Genomic DNA, 13,862 nt, shown 5'->3' with positions numbered 1-13,862 from the left:
TAGAACCAAAACAAAAGGGAGGATAACAGAGAACTGTGATTATTGTTGAAATTATACAAAATATAAATACAAACAGAACATGTCTTAGGCACATAAACAAAGTGAGAACACAGAAAACACTACTAACTCGTGATGAATAATGAATACAGCTAACATTAAGTCATAAGTTGAGAACTTTAAAGGAGTCTACTCGGACTCAACAAGAGACAAACTTAAAGGTGACTTTAATCAATTTTACAACTCAAGTTTTGCACATGCTAGCCAAGTACCCTGAAGCTAAGCGCCATCCCCAACACTATTTTTCATAATTTATTAATGAATGAATGTGCATGATAAATTTACCAAGAGGTAAAGAATCAAATTTCATTAGGAAGACCTCTATAAAACTGATACCATACCCTTTCCAAGATATATGTTGAATAAGAAACAATTTGCTTTCTGTCCTTTTAGCTTCAAGATGTCCTAGAAACTGAGTTAATCAAGACACTAAGATACTATTAAAAGAACTGACAGATACCCTTAGAAACAAGGTTGTATTGTGAACAGTAGATCACAGGACAACTTCGTTGCTGCTGCTATCATAGAGGGTTCTTCCCCCAAACCTAGATGGTCTATTACATACCTAAGCTCAATGGAATAGGTAGGCTATTGCTCCTATGCTATAAGTCTATACATCCAGTTACTAGACAAAATACCACAGATGAGCATAATATAATGGTAATTATTAACATAGATAAACATACCTAAATGCATAAAATATACATTTTTATATACAAAATATACATTTTGTATAAAAAATATATATACAAACGATAAAAATGGCACGTGTGCCACTCAAGGGCACTTACTATGTTGGAGCTTCCAGGACTCTAGGCTGTCTTGGGTGATCCAGTGTCATTACTGTACATTATTGCAGACTTGAAAGCACTGTGAACTTAGGCTGCTAAGAAACTTTAAATGTCTTAATAATAAATTGGCATTTTCTTACTATAACGTTCATACTTTATAAACCTTTTGACATTTTAATTTCTGCAATACCAGGTTGATACATGGAATGGATGGAGCAAGCTCCCATTCCAACTCCTAATTCCAAAAATCCATTTAATATGCTGTCCTAGGATAGAGGACATATCAGATATTAAACTGATAAGAACAGATACTACACTTGATCTTAGCCAAAAGGCCGAGAAGCGATGCCATTTTAATTTCTTAATATTTTCATAATCCATTAAAACACAGGCTGAAAAACCACAGAAAAATTCTTTATCTCCTAATTCTATATTTTTATTTAAGTATGTTTATTAATAGTTATATATAAACACACACAAACAGGTTTGAGAATAATAACATTGTCACAATATGTGGACAATATGCTGTACTCAATTGATATAGTGCATGTCTATCCATCAATAGAACAGAATAGAACCCAGAAATAGCCCTACACCAGTATCATCACGGGGAAACCCAGGCAGTGCTGCAGCTCACTTGCAGACTTCTGTGCTCTCATGCTTGAGATCCTGGCTTTCATTCCCAGCATAGGGGTAAAATAAGAAATTCAAAACCCAATTGTCATAATACGCCAAGGATCTGAAGAGATATTTCATCAATGATGTACTGGTGGCAAATCATGTAAAAAAAAAAGGCATTAATATCACATCATTAGAGAGGCTCAAGTTGAAACAGCACGCATGTACAAACACATATCCATCAGAGTTGCTAAAATAAAAAATGCTGATATCACCACGTGCCGGTGTGGAGAAACAGGAGCTCATTCATGTCTGAGGAGCGAAACAGGACAGAAAACTTGGAAGCTCTTACTTTCCCATAAGACTATGTGTAAATTGTCTAATCCTAAACCTCATCAACCACACTAACCAATATTTACACCAATCAGCTAAGAACGAAGCCACAGAAAACCCTTCCTATGAGAGTCCATGACCACCTTAGTCACAATTGCCCAAAGCTCAATAGAATTAAAATGACTTCACTGAAACGAAATTGTCTCTAAAAATAAAAAAGTATTCAGTGTTAAGGTGACATGAGCTATTAAACCATGAAAAACATAAAAATAACTATAATTGTATAGTACTACAAAAGACGGTGAGCTGAGAGCTATATTCTATATGACTTTCTCTGCTGTGTGACATTTTCCATAAGGAAAAGGTTATGCCTACCAATTGATAGATAATAAAAATGTGGTGTATTGACACAATGGAATATTATTCAGCTACTAAGAAAAAATAAAACTATGGGATTCACAAGCAAATGGATGTGACTGGAAACAATCATGGTAAGTCAGGAAACCTGGACCCATAAAGACAAGTGCCACATGTTTATCTCATCCCTCGGTGTTGACATTGAATCATCAGATATGTGTGTATGTTTCACTTGAAATAGGTCATAAATACTGGGAAATTACTAGGGGATCGTGGGGAGGGATGTTCCACAAAGAGGAGATAGAATACTCCGGTATTAAGGATTGAAAATGAACACGAGAACAGAAAAGGTTAGACTGGTGTAGGGGAATGAGAGTTAGGGTAAAAGGGAAAATAAAGGACAGCAATGACTTCTTGAAAATGACACATGGGAAAGAAAAACAATGCCCCTACTCGACACCAGAGACTAACAAATGAAAACCTAGTGTTGGATTTGACTTATTTCTCCTGTAGTTGTTGGCCAGTGAGGACCAATAGACCCCAAACATTACAGCCTACCGCCATTGTCCATGGTTAGCCTGCAAAACTGGACGGTTAGAATCTATTGGTGAAGACCACATTTTTGAGTCATATAACATGCCAAGAACAAGCTGGGTTGTTTTTTAATCTGTTTCTTCCCTAGAATCCTTTGCAATTGTTGATCTTTTTAGTTTCTTTTATATTTCTTATTATCCAGATATAATCATTTTTATTAGTTTTTTGAGTTTCCTACTCTGTGTTTCAGTCACGTTCATCTTCCCATTCCAAAACTCTTCTCCAACCCAACTCCTCCCTACCTACTGATAAAAATGATTATATCTGGATAATAAGAAATATAAAAGAAACCAAAACTAAAAATACAGATTACAAGAGATTTTTAGGGAAGCAGGACTATCCTGAGCGATGCATTAATGGTGGTAAAAGGATACTAGGGGTTTGTCAAAAGGCATGGAACAAAACAACGGGTGAATCCTTATTGATCTTAACGCAAGATATTAAATATAGAAAATTTGGGGTACATAAGGGATATCTGAATATGTTCTCTGTTTGCATATATGCAGTATGCATGTGGAGAGTCTGGAAGTCAATACTGGCATCTTCCTCCATGGCTTTTTTCATCATTTTTTGAGACAGTATCTCTTAATGAATCTGGGGCTTGTCATCTTCGCTATGCTGGCTCTCCATCAAGAACCCTGGATCTGCCTCCTCTCCTCCCCAAAACTAGAGTAATAGAAATACGCCACTGCACTTTGCTTTATCTTTTCTTTTCTTTCCTTTTTTTAATTGTTTTTTTTTTACTTTAAAAAGGTGAGTTCTGAGGATCAGAACTCAAGCCCACACGCAGGTCTGTACAGCAGGTACAGTATACACCACCTAATGAGACATCATTTCAGCCTTCAAATTTCCATATTTGTGTCACTCTTTTCTGTTAAACTAAGCTCACTCTGAAAATAGTGTACATTTTATACCTATATTTAGATGTGAATATAGACATAGAATAATGCATTTTATTTAAAAGAGGATGGAAGTAACTGGTAGACCAGAAAAGGTATTGAGTAGACTATTTATAGGGGGTCTACAGAAACAATGGAGAAAATGAGAAAGATGTAGAATTCTCTCAATGTATCTGTTATAGTTTTGACTTTGAAGCACATTAGTGTTGCATACAGTAAAAATTCAAAACTAAATTATTAAGAATATGGTCAACAAAGTGCAGATGCTTCAGTCCTTCTTAGAAGGGGGACCAAAAAATATTCATAGGAGGAGATACAAAGACGGTTTGGAGCAGAGACTGAAGAAATGCCTCACCTGGGGATCAAGCCCATATATATATACAGCCAACATTGCTGATGCCAAGAAATGCATGCTGACAGGAGCCTGATATAGCTGTCTCCAGAGAGGCTCTGCCAGAGCATGACAAATACAAAGGTGAATGCTTGCAATCAACCATTGAACTGAGAACGTGTCCCCATTGGAGGGGTTGAAGAGAAGCCCTTGGTCCTGCCAAGGCTGGAACCCCCATTATAAGGGAATCAGGGCTCAAGGTGGAGAGGTGGGAAGGGGTGGGTGGATGGGTGGGTGGGGAAAAACCCTCATAGAAGTGGGGGATGGGATGGGGGTTTATGGACAGGAAAGGGGATAACATTTGAAATGTAAATAAAATATCTACTAAAAAAGAATATGGTCAAATATCCCCCAAGTATATTTTTTAAAGCATGAACAAATCATATATCAAATGCATGTTAAACATAAGAAAATGAGAGTTGAGAACTCTGTATTGCTACCACACTCAGTGAGGACAAAAATAACTCCAAGTAAATCTTGAACTGCAGTTGGCAGACATGATATTGGTGGCATCAGACCTTGAATGAGCATGTGCACACACATGCATCCATACACACACATGAGCCTTAGACTTGTTTAGATGGGTAGTTGATACTTTGGGGAATCAGGGTGTTCACTATGGGAGAAAAGACATAGAAATGTGGATCGACAGATGAAGGTACAGAAAGTGTAATGGAGAGACCATAGGAATCCACACAGATGCACGGGATTTCTTTCATTGTGGTTGTTGTTACTGTTCTAATGTCTCCTAGTCTCTCTACTGCAAGGCACTCTTGCACCATCATGTTCCTCTACTATATGTTTAATCCCCAGCTTATGAACCTAACACTCTGCTACCCACAGATGACATAAGCTTTTTTCTTTCACAAAACTTTGTTTTCTCCACTTCTAATCTGAGTGGGGCTGACTAACACATCAATTTCAACTAAATGGGACCTCTTCTAGACTATGGCGAACAACTCCCCATTCCCTACTTATGGCTCCCCTACTTGCTAGCTCCCTGATAGACATGCTCTGCTTGAGGAAGGGGTTGTTTCATCAGACTAGCTAGGCTATCTCTCAAGTTCAAGTCCCTCCCTCCACACCCCTGGCCTTTCACTGTTCTTTTTATGTTGTCAACTAGACTTGCTTATTATTCAGATTTCTTTTTTTTTTTTTTTTTTTTTTTTTGGTTCTTTTTTTCCGACCTGCGGACCGCACCCAAGGCCTTGCGCTTCCTAAGCAAGCGCTCTCCCCCTGCGCTAAATCCCCAACCCTTCAGATTTCATTAATTCACTTATTTGTTCCTTTTGATTTATTTCAGGACTAGGGTGTAGCTCAATGCATGTTTCTCAGGCACAAGACCTTTGCTCCAATCCTAGCAGTGTGCCTTACCCCGCCCCTATAATAAAAGGCAGGAAAATGAAATCAAGTTCGTTCAATGACACAGGTAGTTTTTCCACTCCTAGTGTAGCTAGAAACACCTCAATGGCCTCCCACCCTTTCTTGCCATAAACACACATGTGCCAAGGCAGGCTTACTGTACACAAGCACATACTCCTCAAATTCTATTCCCTTCTATGAGTTTCCATTAGTCAATAGAAGACCTTCTTGTCCTCCCCCTCCCCTCTTCTTCCTCCTCCCTCCTTCTTCCTCCTCTTCCCCCTCCTCTTCCTTCTCCTTCTTCTCTACCCTATTCATGAGTACTTTTCAGTGGCAGTGATTGTCTTGGTAAATACTGTCATTGTTTCTTTAATCCCTTTATTCATTCAGGAATCCCCATGTTCCTTGTTTTGCTTAGCCTTGCCTCTTCAACTCTCCCTTGTTCAACCCAGAAAGTCCTGCAGTGTGAGAAAATATAGCTTTCACTACCGTAGCTGTTAATCTAGCAACATGCCCCTAAGAAAGACTCGATGGTGACCACTGACCACGATGATGATCATAACGGTTGCTCAATAAATAGAAATGGGGTAAAGATAATATCCTTGACAAGGGTTGAAGGGCTGAATCTTCTAACGCTGCTGTTTTAAATATTCAGCAAGTTCTTCCCAAATCCCATTACTTGTTAAAAAGATGCAAAAAAAAAAAAATTAAAACTCCTACTTCGGAGGAGAGAACATGTATTCATCAAGTCAAGCAACTGAAACACAGAAAGCGAAATGAGGTAATTTTGATAGAGTCATTCCATTTTAATTTCGGCGCACAGGTGCTGGCACTGATAAACGTAACCTGAAGGTTTAATTCAGTGAAACCTTTCCCTCCAAGCAAGTTTTAAAAGTAAGGTGTTCCCTTTCCCTACATATGATTTATGCTAACCCTGGAAGCATCCTTTAAACATGGATTATATAGGCAGCTGCTTTAAACTGAAGGCTCTCCTTTTTCCCAGCCCTTTTGTGTGAGCATGGCTAATGTAATCCAACTGTTTGGAGCTTAAGGGGTTAAATAGTCTGGAAAATAACTTTATTCTTAAATATAGTTATGAGTTTTTAAAGTTTGGATGAACGATAACTTTTAGCCTAGGAAAATATTTTAACTCCATGTGCTATGTCTCCTTTGAAGGAGCATCTTACAAGAGCATGTATTGGCAAGGCAGCTGCTCAGAATAGGACTTGGAAGTCACCTGGGGCGTTTCTAAGATGCTCCTATTACCCACACAGGGTGTACCATTTCTAGGAACTAAGTTCAGAGCCTCCTTACAGAATTCATCCTCCATGATTGCCACTGAGTGGCTCACTTCACTGGCTTGAAGCAGAAAGCTGTTAATAACTTCAGAGTTCCCCTCTGTCTGAAACAGTGCTTACCCCTTACTTGCAATATCTTGAGAAGAAGTCAAGATACTCACAGATGCTATTATTATAATGGTTTCCTACAGTTAGGAACTTTGATGGTCACATAGCCTGGGTCTCAAGAAACAACATATTTCAGTTTAATTTTGCCAGCACATTACCTAGAATAGACAGCCTAACTAGGTTCCCAGCCCACTTGTCTATCCCACGCTTCGAATGCCCTGGTCAGGACTTCACTTCCACATACCGGTGAAACACTTTGAGGTGGCAAAAAAAAAATGCAGCTGAAAAAGAGAAAACCTAACTCAAGCAAGTTTAATCATAAACTAGAACTCAGGGCAGTTTTAATCAACAGGCTGTAGGCAATCCTCAGTACAAAGGAAGTCGAGGTTGTGCTGCTGTCAAGACTGATTCTTACTACACATTTGTAGCTCCACAGGTCACAGAACATAACCAACCCAACTTTTTTAGCCATTAATATCACTGTCTTGGAGCCTGGTATAGCTGTCCCCTGAGGGGCTCTGCCAGAGACCGACAAATATAGATGAGGGTGCTTGTAGCAAACCTTGGACTGAACATAGAGTCCCCAATGGAGGAGTCAGAGAAAGGATTGAAGGAGCTGAAGGGGTTCGCAACCCCATAAGAACAACAATATCAAAAATCAGACCATCCAGAGCTCCCAGAAACTAAACCACCAACCAAAGAGTACACATGGAGGAACCCATGGCTCCATCTGCATATGTAGCAGAGGACAGCTTTATCTGGCACTGATGGGAGGGCAGCCCCTTGGTCATGTGGAGGCTTGATGCCTCAGCATAGGGGAATGCTAGGTCAGTGAGGCAGGAGTGGGTGGGTGAGTAGGGGAGCACCCCATAGAAGCAGGGCAGGGAATGGGGGATTGCAAGTGGAAACCGGGAAGGGGGATAACTTTTGAAAGATAAATAAATAAAATAACCAATAAAAATAATATTAAAAATATTTTAAAAATAAAATAAAAAAATCACTGTCTTCTTTAGGTTCCCATTTTGAAATATTTCTGACTGATCTGACTTGCAAGTAGTCTATTACAGAGGAGACATGTGACTGACTATCTTGGGTTTTTTTAGGGAGTGCCTGGGAGGCATAAAGACTCTCTCAGTGCTGGCATGTATCCACAGGGCACTATAAGACAGAGCAGTCTAGGAAGTTGGTCATCCTAGGTCAAGTATATGGTTGATATCTTCATTTACAAGACAGTGGGAAGGAGGGTAGTGAGGAGTCCCTGTGACTACACAGACAAGACCATGGATGTATAATTGAGCAGTGGTAGATGACTAAGGGGACTTGACTTCTATAGGAATTATCCCATCAATACACATAGTTTATTTCTCTACCCTTGACTGTGGTTACTTTTGTGGCAAAAGCAATGCTGTGTTGGTCCTGAATCTATGTTTCTTTTAGGCTTTGCACGTACATGCTTTGAATGTCATAAGAACTGAAGCTACTTAGGAGCCAGTCTAGGTAACCTGCAGGCTTGTGAGGGTAATGCTATGCATCACTGCAGCTAAGAGCAGAGCATGACTAATATGATAGTCCAGTGAAGCAACCATTGCTTACCATCAGGTGAATAAGGCCAGCCATATTAGTCAGGCCAGCTCATACAGAACCACCCTGCTGGTCCTAACTTATATGGACAAACGACCAGTGATGGACTTCAAGTCTGTGATCGTTTTAAGCCACAAAGTTTAGGGTGGTATGTTATAAAAGAGAAGATACCTAGAGGAGTTATTAACCTGTGAGATCACAACTGATTCACTGTGACAAAGAAATGTAGCATCATCCCCAATGTGTTCAGGGTGCTGAAATTGTTTTTAAAATAAGCTGAATCAACTACTTTCTATTGCTCGTCTGGGTATCAACTGAGTGGGCTATCTCCCTTCTTTATGCTTTGTTATTCTTGAGAGTCATTACCCTGTTTCATGACTCACATCTTTCCATATGAAATCTATTCTTTTTCATATATCAAAATCCTCTTCGTCATTTAAATTCAGCTCAGACATCACCTACGTAAGGTACTTCCGGGCCTGACTCTTCTCTCTTGGAGATTCAATCATTTTCTGTTTTGCTCTTTACTCTCAAGATACATTTTTCCAATCATCCTGTTTTACAACTATTTCCCTACAAATATAACCATGCTATAACATAAGATTAATCAGGCATCAGGCACATCTTTTTCGTTCCCAGTACCCATCACGATCCTGGTACTATTTACACTTGACCTTGAGTCTAAATATGAAGAGGCAATGCCTGGTATAGTTTAAATGAGCATTGCAGTTTTAAACATAAAAACAAATCAAAACTTCGATAAATTAAATAATAAATCTCACATGGGAATATATGAATTTGGTTTTGAACAAAGGAAATCCGATCCCTGTTATTTCTGTGAACTTTCTCTGAAGAGCAAGCACCCATTACACCTGGCATATTTATATTAGCAATTAATTACAAAGCTAGAATTTTTAAAAAGCAGTAATGTAATTTTGGCCTTTTATAAAGGTCAAATTCAAGCCTGACTTTTCTGTGGGTCCAGAGTCTATAGCATGTTCATAAACAGACGCTAAACAACAGAAAAATGGATGTGCAAACAGGAACAGAAAGTATGAGGAGAATCACCCCAGTTATCTGACAGGTGGGTTGAGAGTTGGGACAAATACAGAAGCAAGGCAGGTTCTCTGTGAGGAACATGGAAAAGCTGACTTGGCTTCCTCTCTGCACAGACAGATGGAGGCTCTCCCCAGCTCAATTTCCGAGCATTCAAGGAGGAAGGAAGATTGGAACGTGAATGGTATTTTGTTGAGAATGAAAACTAGATGTGCCAGGTGCAATGCCACGCACCTGTAATCGCAGCACCTGAGATTGTAATGCAGGAGCATCGTGTGTTGGAAGCAAGCCTTGGCTACAAAGCAGGATTTTTGTCTCAATAAAACAAAATAAAATAAAATAAAATAGCTACAACAAAACTAGAGCGAGATGAGTATCCCCAGAGGGATATCTCAAAACATATCTAGACTCATTTTCTTGATGCATTGGAATGTACATATACACAAAAAAATAGGATAGATGACCAATATGTAAATAATAAATAAATGGTAGATAGACAGATAGATAGATATAGATAAATGATAAATAGATATGTGATATATAAATTAAAGATAGATGGTAGATTACATTAAGTGAATAGATTAGGACAGATGATATATAGATCATAGATAGATGATAGATTGATAGATGATAGACAGACAGGCAGACACATAGCATCAAATTAAAAAGTAGAATTAAATTAGACTCCAGCTTTGTCTCCTCTCCTTAGGAGACGCTCTCCAGAATAGAACTGTCATTCCATGTCCAGATAAGAAAGTAGGATCTAAGACATTATCTTGTAAGTCTAGCTAGGCCTCTAGATAAGTGGGGATGTCTGATATTTGTTCAAGTTATAAAATAATTACCGAGGTCTCACTAAGAAAAATAGGGCAGATTGAATATGTGCCTATCTTCTTTCTGCCTCAAATTCCTTTTAAATGGTCAAAGTGTAGCTGTGCAGACTGTCAGGGAATCACAACTCAAGGGAAAGCTAAAGTAACAATATTTCTCAAAGCCATATGTGACAAGTGACTAAGGAGACATAAGAACCGGGTCTACAGCAGACCATGGAAAAAGCCGACCACACCAACCTCATGACACTGTAGAAGAAGAATGCACTTCCTTCGCAGTAAGTAGAAGCAGTCCAAGATGAAAACAGGAACAATCTGAGAGTGTTTAGTGAGGACTCAGGTTCCCATGCATTTCCGGGCTCTCTGCCCTGATGACCGCCCCTTCCTTGATCAAGTAAGGAACTGCAGACTGATTCATCCCCCGGTAATTTAGAGTAGAGGAATGTACTAAAAGCAGGCTGCCATGAAAGCAAGATCATACTGCATGATGACCTCCATCAACAGTGTTAGGGTCTCCTGTAATTAGCCTTAGGGGTTTCTCATTAGATGCATAAAAGATTTCTAAGACATGGCAAGCTCAAAAAATAAAATTCTAAATAAATTCATATTAAGCTCACAATGATAGGGATATCTAGAAGATAATATGCTTTAGACTGTTTTACATTCCCTGAAGGAAAATTCTAAATCTTTAATGTCACACTCAGTCTAAATGTCAATCAAGGACAGAAATAGAGGACCTTTTAGAATTCACTGGCATAGACAGAGCACAAAACAAGAGGTGTGGGATAAAGGAAGCAAGATGGCCGACATCAAAGGGAAGTGATAAAGAGGGTTCCCAGATATGGATGTAGATAGCAACCAGTCAAACTCTGAAGAAATAGAAAGTCTCAGACATGATCCTTCAGGTATGAAACTCAGAGAACAGAGAGATATGACACCTTGACAGAGGGACTTGTATTTACACAGAAATATCAGTCACAATGAAAAAAAAAAAAGACAATTTAAACTTTAGAGAAAACAAACAAAAAAACCATGGTGATGTTACAAAAGAAATCAGAACTTAGTATATATAATATTATATGGGTCAACAAATACAAAAAATACAGAGCACTGATCTAACCAAACTAGGAAATGAACGTACCAGAGGGATAGTGGTGGGAACCTGTGCTTACCTATGGGTCTTAGGGGTTAAATCTCATTTCCTCTTCCTCATGGAATTTCCACAGATAGGGTCTAAAGTTGAAAAACTAAGAAGGAAGAGAGCTGTTTGGTAGCAAAAAGATAAACACCCAGAGATCAGAAAGAGGAGATGAAAATTTTGTTAGACGAGAGACGAGCGAGGGATCAATCACTGAAATATGTAACACCCCAGAAATATGTAATGATTTTAATAAAATCTTCTAAAGCCAAACCAAGAGACAAAACACATCCTAATGATGGTAAGTGTGGTAGAAAAGGGTTTAAGAAATTCTACCTGGCTTGGGCTGATTGAACCTACTACCTCAAAAAATACAAGAGAAATAATCACGGCAAGAAGTGGCCAGCTGTGAATCCCAGGTTTCATGGCGACTTCTTTTGAAACCGATCTTCTGTTTCTCTAACATGATGGTGCCTGCCTTCACCCCGTCACAGAGCTACTGTGAGGGGAAAAAAGTGATTTCAATGAAAATTCTTTATGCATCAAGAAATTTCAAAAATACAACAGAGATTTTACCTATATACAACTGTTGAGTCCTTACCATCTGCTGGGCATAGTTCATATTATTATTCTGTTTTGTACAGTGTTATATAATTTACCCGAATTTGAAGAATTAGCACAACTATTCCGCAGTTAGGTTCTAAAATTGGAGGCGGGAATGGTGGGGAGGGGGATAGTAAGCCCCTTTCACTCGCTTCTGTAAGAAATCTGTGACCTACTCTAAAATAACCCCTCCCCTAATTATTCTTGCCATCTGGTATTTATGTCCTGTGTAATCTTTCCCTTGAGTATAAGCAGAGCCTGAGACTTACTTGTTAAGTAACCCAATTTGACAAACATAACAGAGAGCAAATCCAAGACCATGATAGGTAAGATTGGTACTTATACCTTATTAATAGATAGGCTTTGTTGACTCTCTCCTTCTCTGGCTGCCACAGGAAGAGGTTTGAAGAAAGTCTCCTAGCTGAGACCATGATTCAAAGAACTGAGGGCTATCGTCAAGAAGCAGAAATTCCCAGATAACAGAAAGAACCCCAAAAGTAACAGAACCTTGTCTACAGGAGCTTGGGAGTGGATCCAGGTCAAGGCACATTTGTGGCTGACAGGACCCAAGTCTAGATTTGTGATAGGCAAGACAGTGAGGAAGAGGACTGTGTTTATGGTACCAAATTTGTGAACCAGGAGGAACAGTTAGCTAAGACTCCCGTGGACTCTAGAGTGTCATCAATCAAAGCCTATCACTCTCTGCTCATCACGGAAGCACAACTCCTAACTAAAAAAGCTCAACCCTCCACCTGTTGCCATCAAGCCTCCTGAGTTGAACCCGGTGCACCTCACTATTAGCACCTCAACCTCAGATGACTTCATTCAGACTACGTCATCCCGAAGTCATCAAAGTCTCTCTTCAATGCTAAAGAATTTAAGCAATTTACTATTGTTAGCAGTGTCAGTCAAATGTCACCCACAAGATAAAGTAACATGCACATCATATTTTATAAGATCATGAGGGATAACTCGGAATGGAAGTTTTCTATTTAATAACACGTTAAAGTAAGAAGAAGAATGGAGACCTTTTTAAACACTTCTGAAAGTCTACGTTATAATTCTAACACATTAAATGCTTAACAAACTCTGGCTTCTGAGTAAATGAAAAGGAATTTTTTTCTTTTTTGCTTTTAATCCAGAATTTTTAAAAATGGCTTGTGGGCAGTGAAGCAAACAGATGAGACATTATTATACAGGAGGGAAAGGCAGAGGGAATACGGATCACAGGAGCAGGGAAGAGTGGTTCCACAACCAGGTATCACTAACGACCCGACACTCCTCCTCAGTTCCATGGACCCCATCCCTTTAGCATCACTGTGTCGTCAGATAAAAATGCAGCTATATTTTGTTTCGATGTCCTACCACACTGACTGGAAGCACTGTGCATGCGTGGGAAAGCCTTGAAAAGAGGCCCCACACACAGCTATGACTCATTCACCTGAAGAACAGTGAGCAGAACAGGCAGTCGCTGAGGCAGACTGTCACTTATAAAACTCCTGTAAGTGATGTGGAGGTTAACGTGGGGATCTGAACCTGTCAGCGCCAAGAGTTTGCAGCTGTCACAGTTGGAAAGGCTGTCTCCCTCATAGACTGGCGCTCTCAAGCTAGATCGGACTGAGTGGGACTCATAGGAGAGATCTGAAATTTGACACCAGTAGCAGTGCTGTCTAGATGGTTTTGTCATAAAGCTGGCTGACAAGGGATTGGGCATGACAGGTCATTTATATAGAGAGGTCTCACTAGAGGTCATGAGTAGAGCTGGACAAACCACCAAACAAGTGTGGGTTTTGTTTTTGGTGGATTTTGTGAGCACTCCCATTAAGAACTAAGGCCTAAGTAATTT

General features: G+C 39.4%; 1 protein-coding gene and 1 non-coding gene across 8 annotated transcripts in view; both read right to left on the bottom strand.

Annotated features, from left to right (window-relative positions):
* Positions 1-13,862, bottom strand: part of Anks1b (ankyrin repeat and sterile alpha motif domain containing 1B) — a 1,103,087-nt gene that overhangs the window by 825,261 nt on the left and 263,964 nt on the right. The window lies entirely within an intron of this gene.
* LOC116890627 lies at positions 1,008-1,195 on the bottom strand. The gene has a single exon (XR_004386772.1). It is a non-coding gene; the product is annotated as a U2 spliceosomal RNA (small nuclear RNA).

The sequence above is a fragment of the Rattus rattus genome, chromosome 1, assembly GCF_011064425.1.
Source record: "Rattus rattus isolate New Zealand chromosome 1, Rrattus_CSIRO_v1, whole genome shotgun sequence".
Classification (NCBI taxonomy): domain Eukaryota; kingdom Metazoa; phylum Chordata; class Mammalia; order Rodentia; family Muridae; genus Rattus; species Rattus rattus.
This window is presented reverse-complemented; position numbering and strand designations above follow the sequence as displayed.